This window comes from Sminthopsis crassicaudata, chromosome 2 (genome assembly GCF_048593235.1).
Source record: "Sminthopsis crassicaudata isolate SCR6 chromosome 2, ASM4859323v1, whole genome shotgun sequence".
In the NCBI taxonomy this organism is placed as follows: Eukaryota; Metazoa; Chordata; class Mammalia; order Dasyuromorphia; family Dasyuridae; genus Sminthopsis; species Sminthopsis crassicaudata.
The window spans coordinates 589,906,778-589,913,554 of NC_133618.1; the positions used below are offsets into that span (position 1 = coordinate 589,906,778).

The 6,777-nt window shown below is 38.9% G+C and overlaps 1 protein-coding gene across 1 annotated transcript in view; it reads left to right on the forward strand.

Annotated features, from left to right (window-relative positions):
• Positions 1-2,387: 2,387 nt before the first annotated feature.
• The window catches only part of CASP7 (caspase 7), a 53,240-nt gene continuing 48,850 nt past the window's right edge, over positions 2,388-6,777 (forward strand). The window contains exon 1 of the mRNA XM_074295654.1: positions 2,388-2,657. The gene's annotated coding sequence lies outside the window, so the exon portion shown is untranslated. The remainder of the gene's footprint in view (positions 2,658-6,777) is intronic.

The following is a 6,777-nucleotide window of genomic DNA, read 5'->3' on the forward strand; positions in this document are numbered from 1 at the left end:
AAAAAAAATTACCCATGCATATGTACTGTCAAAAAAATTATAATTATAAAATTAATTTAAAAAAGAAAAAGGAAAAGAAAAACCCTAATTATCAGCATCAAAAATGAAAAGGGTGAACTTACCACCAATACAAAAGAAATTAAAGCAATAATTACGAACTATTTTGTCCAAGTGTATGCCAGCAAGTCTGACAATATAATCAAATTGGATGAATATTTACCAAAAAAAGATAAATTACCCAGATTAACAGAAGAGGAAATAAATTACTTAAATAGTTCCATTTTAGAAAAGAGAAATTGAACAAGACATAAATGAAGTCCCTAAGAAAAAAATCACCAGGGCCAGATGGATTTACAAGTAAATTCTACCAAAGATTTAAAGAACCAATTAATTTCAATATTATATAAAATATTTGGGAAAATAGGTAAAGGAGTCCTGCCAAATTCCTTCTATGACACAAAAATAGTACTGATATCTAAATCAGGTACTGATATCAAAACAGAAAAAAAAATTATAGACTAATCTCTAATGAATATTGATGCAAAAATTTTAAATTAGTTATTTATTATTACAACAGCTTATCAACAGGATAGTATATTATGACCAAGTGGGATTTATACCAGAAATGCAAGGCTGGTTCAATATCAGGAAAACTATTTCCATAATCAACTATATCAATAACAAAACCAAAAAAAAAAATCATATGATAATATGGAGAGAACATGGCTGAATTCCCCCCCAAAATCCCAATAAGATGAAACAAGGATGCCCATTATCACTACTATTATTCAACATTGTACTAGAAATGTTGGCTTTAGCAATAAGAAAAGAAAAAGAAATTAAAGGAATTACAAGAGGAAATAAGGAAATAAAACTATTACTCTTTACAGATGACATGATGATATACTTAGAGAAGCCTAAAAAATCATCCAAAAACCTATTGGAAGCAAATCATAGCTTTAGCAAAGTTGCAGGATATAAAATAAGCCCACATAAATCATTAGCTTTTCTAAATATATTACCAACTCAGGTCCTCCTGACTTCAGAGCTGGTGCTCTATCCACTGCACCACCTAGCTGCCTCTTTGATAAACCCCCACACTCCAGCTTTTGGGACAAGAATTCCATATTTGACAAAAATTGCTGGGAAAACTGGAAAACAATTATGTCAGAAGCTGGACATAGGCCTACATTCACACCCATACCAAAATCAGATCAAAAATCAGATCTGGGTATAAAAGATGACGCCATTGGGAGAGCAAAGGATAATTTCCCTCTCAGATCTTTGGAGAAGGGAGGAATTTATGGCCAAAGAAGAACTAAAGAACATTATGAAAGGCAAAATGGACAACTTTGATTACATGAAATTAAAAATGTTTTACACAAACAAAACCAACAGAAATACTTTTTAAAAAGAAGTACAAAGCTGAAAATTTTATTTTTTTACAGCCAGTGTTTCTGATAAAGGTTTCTTGCATAAAATATATAAAGAATGATGTCAAATTTATAAGACTATAAGCTATTCCCTGATTGATAGTCAAAGGATATGAACAGTTTTCAGATGATGAAATTAAAGCTATCTAGTTATATGGGGGGAAAAAATGCTCTAAATCATTATCGATTAGAGAAATTCAATTAAAACAACCGAGGTACTACCTCCTATCTCTCAGATAGGCTAAGATAACAGGAAAAGATAATGATAAATGTTGGAGGGGGTGTAGGAAAACTGGGACACTGATGCATTGTTGGTGGAGTTGTGAAATGATCCAACCATTCTGGAGAGTTATTTGGAACTATACTCAAAGGGCTATAAAACTGTGCATACCCGGTGATCCAGCAGAGCCCTTATTGGGTTTGTATTCCAAGGAAATCATAAAGAAAGGAAAAGGACCCGTGTGTGCAAAAATGCAGCAGCTCTTTTTGTGACAGTGAAGAATTGGAAAAAGAGTAGATCCCTATCATTTGAGGAATGGCCTTACAAGTTGTGGCACATGAAGGTAATAGAATATTATTGTTATATTAAAAAAAAAAGCAGAAGAAGTTGATTTAGAAAGTTCTGGAAAGATTTAAATGAACTGATGCTGAGCAAAACAAGCAGAACCAGCAATACAGTGTATACAATAACAGCAAGGTTGTGCGATGCTCAACTAAGTCACCCTTGGTTTTTTCTCAGTGGTTCATTGATCCAAGACAATTCCTGGCTCTAGAATTCAAAGGTGGAAAACCCAGGCATTGGGAAGCAGAGCCTCTCCTCTTCTGGGAATCGGGCGAGGCAGCAGAAAAAAAACCTTGGTAATTGCAATGCAAAGAAAGCAGATAGACTCCGCCCAGTGAGCTGGGCCCAGGACCCGGAAAAACTCCCTAGCGGGCCTAGGAGGCACCTCCCCGCGCGCACGGGATGTGGGCGGTGTTCTGGGAGCCGCAAACTTAGGGAACTGCGGCCCGCTCGCCCCGCCCTTTTGACCCCGACCCCCGGCCTGGGACTGAAGGAACTGGCCCCGCGGGCCCTCGGAAAGCGAGGCTCCTCCCCGCCGCCTTCAGCCCCGCCCCCTATCCGCTTTCGCTTTCGCGCTTCAGCCGCAATATAACTTGTGGCACCCGAGAGGGATCTGGTTGCAGCGTCTCCCTCCGCCTCCTCCTGGATCCACCGAGGACACGGTAATGCCAGCTGCGTCCCCGACTTTCTCTTTTCTCTGGGCTTGCTGCCTGTCGGACCCACATCCTCATTGACTTCTCCAGTCCCGGGCCGCTCGTCTGTCTGCACTCAGCTACCCCTTCTAACTTAGCAGGCTCCTGTTCTTCTCGTTTGCCGCCTTCTGTCCCATCTCTAAGACTGGCCAGTCTTTGCTGAAGGAAGTTAGTCTGTCTGATAAGTTAATTCCTGGAGGATGTGGTCTGTTATGTAATTGATTTTACACCCTTCCTAGGAAGCCATCCTTGCTGGGAGATAGGTCTTAATTCATTTTTGATACATATATTACACAGATTCTAAGTGTCAGAAGGGGGATTCTAACTCGTGACTGGATTGGGAAATTGACTTAGCTAGTGGGGGCAGGAAGGGAGGGAGAGATCTTAGAAACTTGGAACTGGAAGGGATGTTAGAGATCATAGGGTAATAGATGCAGAGCTGGGACACCCAGCAGTCCAAACTCCTTACTTCTTACAATGAGGAAATTCAAGCCCAAGAAATTGATTTGCCTAAATCAATTTCCATTCAGCCTTTATAGATTTAGAGTCTGTCTTACAGCTGAGGAAACTGACACTTAAGGACCATAGTAGCTAAATTGTAGACATAGAAAATGTGTTGGATTTTAAAAATGAATATTGTCAGGAAGGGATAAAGTGCCTGTCCTGCAGTCTGGAAGCCCTGAGTTCAAATGAGTGCAGGGTGTGACCCTGAGTAAACAATTAACCCTTTTTGCCTCAGTTCCCCCTCTGTAAAGAGAGCTGAAGAAGGAAATGGTGAACTACTGCACTATCTCTGTGAAGAAAAGTTCAAATGGGATCATAAAAAGAGTCAAATATGACTAAAAAACTAAAGAACAGCAATCTACCGCTTAATTTAGGTGTGACTTTGGCCAAATCACTAAGCTTGCTCCTTGAACCTCAGTATCTCATCTGTAAAATGAGGGGGTTGAACTACATAGTCTATGAGAACCCCTGTAGCTCTAAATCCTTTGATTTCAAGTCAACAAAAACAAAATTGAGAATCTGCCGCTTGGTAATAGGCCAGGCACAGAGTTATGTGAATACAGAGAATGTATATGCAAACACACACACACACACACACACACACACACACACACAAAATAGTCTCCTCTCTCAAGGAACTTAACTGACTGTCAGGGACAAGGGGAATGTAGGGACAAGTACTAGACCAGAGACTTCATCTGTATAGGGACTTCCTATATAAGGAGACTCTAATGCAGCTGGCATCTTTTCTGAAATTTAGTCTTAAGAAAGTAGCTCAGGACATGGGAGGTTAAGTCCCTTGTCTGTATGGATCAGAAATAGTACTTAAAAATTAAGGTCTTCCTGTTTGTGAGGCTTGCTCTAATGTACCATGTTTCCTCTGTATGCATGCATGCATAAGTAAATATGATCTATATGTACCTGCAGATGTATTTAGATGTATATACATGGTGTCTGACTCTTTGTGACTCTGGACCATATCTTTTAGCTTTTTAATGCTGTCCATGGCAAAGATCTTGGGGCTTTGCCATCTCTCTAATTGATATCTTTTATCAGAACTCTCCACTTTGAACCGTTCAGTTTAAATAACATATTTCATCATAACATTTCCACCCTATAGTCCTTCCATCACAAGACAGTGAAGGGGGGGTGAGAGAGACAAAGATACACACATACACACATGTATGTATATATGCACATATGTATTTATGTGTATACACATGTGTATATTGTGTGCACGTGTTTACATATACATGCATATATGGTGTGGGCAGTTAGGCATTTTAGCAGCTGAGTGGAAGGATGAATTGGAGAAGGAAGAGATAATAGGTTAGGAGGTTTTGACATAATTGTGTTAGAGGTGATCAGGGCCTGAGCTAGGGGATAGAAGGAAGGGACGTCACACACATAAGATCCACCAAGATTTGGGAAACTGAAGGTTGAGGAGAGTGAAAACACAAGGAGTTAGATAATGTTGATTTATCATTGGGGACTGAGAAGAAATGGGCAGAATGAGAAGCAGGAGAGAGGTTTAACATTTCCCTCTACATAGGAGCTTAAGTATTGTGCCCAATGTCACATACATAGGTGGCAGAGTCAGCATCCCATCCTGGGCTTCTAACTCCAAAGCTATTGGTTTTTTCCATTAATCTATTTTCTCTTGGGGTAAAGTGCTTTTCCCAAGGCTAGCTTGGGACTTACCCCACAGTTACTTTGGCATGTTTGAGAACATAGGACCCTCAGTAGACCCAAAATTACTCCCTCACCTATCCCTTTGGGATATTTTTATACCTTTTTTATACAAAATTGTCTTATAAAATGCTGCTAAAAGTGAAACAAACACTGGTTTGCTCTAATCTGCTTGTTTATTCATAGGCAGGACAAATTGAAAGAGCACACATTAATTTTTGTTAGAGACTACCCCAGCTCTTCTAGCTTTGCTTCTTTTTTTTCCCCTTCCTAGCATGGAAGTTCAGGGAACTCCTTAAAAATAATCTGTTTTGCACACAGTTTAATTGATGGGGGAAAGGATTTATTAAGGAATTGGGGAAGTCCCTGATTTTGGAAATTAGACATTGCAAAAAGGAAGTTGTTGGTGGTTTTTATAACTAGTTTTCTTCCTTTTTTAAGATCATAGACTTGAGTAGGACTTTGAGAGGTCATCCAGCCCATCTGGAAAAGCAGGGGTTGTGGGTTTGTTCTGTTTTTTTGGTGAGATAATTGGGGTCACACAGCTAGTATTAAATGTCTGAAGTAGTATTTGAACCTTTGGCTTTTGCTGGGTGATGCTCTATCCACTGCTGCCCTGAAAACAATGTTAAATATTTTACCTGAGGTCAAATCCTTTAACTTAAAAACATGGTATTTGCATACTATACCATACTGCCTCCTAGTATTATAGAATCTAAACTGTTCTCAAAGTCCATACCAGGCCAGTCCTAATTTTGGTAGATTCTTCCAGCCTACAGAGGTTCAAGAATGGGCACTAGTGATGGCTGTCATCATGTTCAGAAAAGCTTTATCATCAGAAGCTTCTCCTTTCCGTGATAGTTTTTTGACCCTATCTATGAATCAAGGTGGAGTTGGAATAAGATAGGACTGAAATCTGTATGGGTGGAGTCCCACACAGATGAAATCATAAATCTAGAAATGTTGGAGCATGTCTCATCTAAACAATAACTTAATTTTACATAGCAGATCATCATTACATACAATTTTTATGAAGCATTTTTCTCAAGACAAGCCCTGTGAAATAATTATGACAAGTATCTATTTTATCAAAAGGGAAACTGAGGCTTGGAAGTGAAAGCATATGTCCAGAGTCATTCAGCTAATAATTTAGAGACCCAAGCCTCAAACCCAGATCATTTGTATCCAAATACAACCAATCCCCTTTTAATTTATTATTTCTTAAACAGCAGTTATTCATTAAAATTAATTGCTGATTCATACATAAAAGTGATTTTATATAAATTATCTTATTTGAACCCTGAAATCACCCAATGAGGTAGATAGGGCAAGTACTATCTTTTTTTGGTATTTGTATACTTCACCACACTACCTCCTGGTTTTATGGAATCTAAACTGGATTCTCAAAGTCCATGCCAGGCCAATACAAATTTTGATACACTCTGCTAATAGAGAGACAGCTGCAGTCTCTTCTAACTTTTTTCTTCATTAACTTATATTAGACTATTCTGCCCAAGAATCCAGGATTTTCTTTGCAATTTAGGAGCCTTCCTTCCACAAGGAAGCTCCTAGCAGATTGCAGGATTTTATCTGGGTGAGTCAATCCCCAAGAGTTCCATGGAACTTGTTGTTAGGGGGAGGATACACAAGGCCCGGATCCCTCCTTTTACTGAGCATGAACACCTCCCAAAGAAGCTAAACTCAGAATAGGAATCTAAAAGTCTGGTTCCCCTTCTCCCCGGGTAGGAGTAGTTTATAGTGGAAGTCACCAATTCAATTGTTCTGGGAAAAGAACCTTTGGCTTCCTTTTCCTTCCTGTGGCAAATCCAGATTTATTTTTTTGTTTATTTTTTCCCAGAGTTTATTCTTTAAAGCCATTGGATTTCTTGAACCTGTA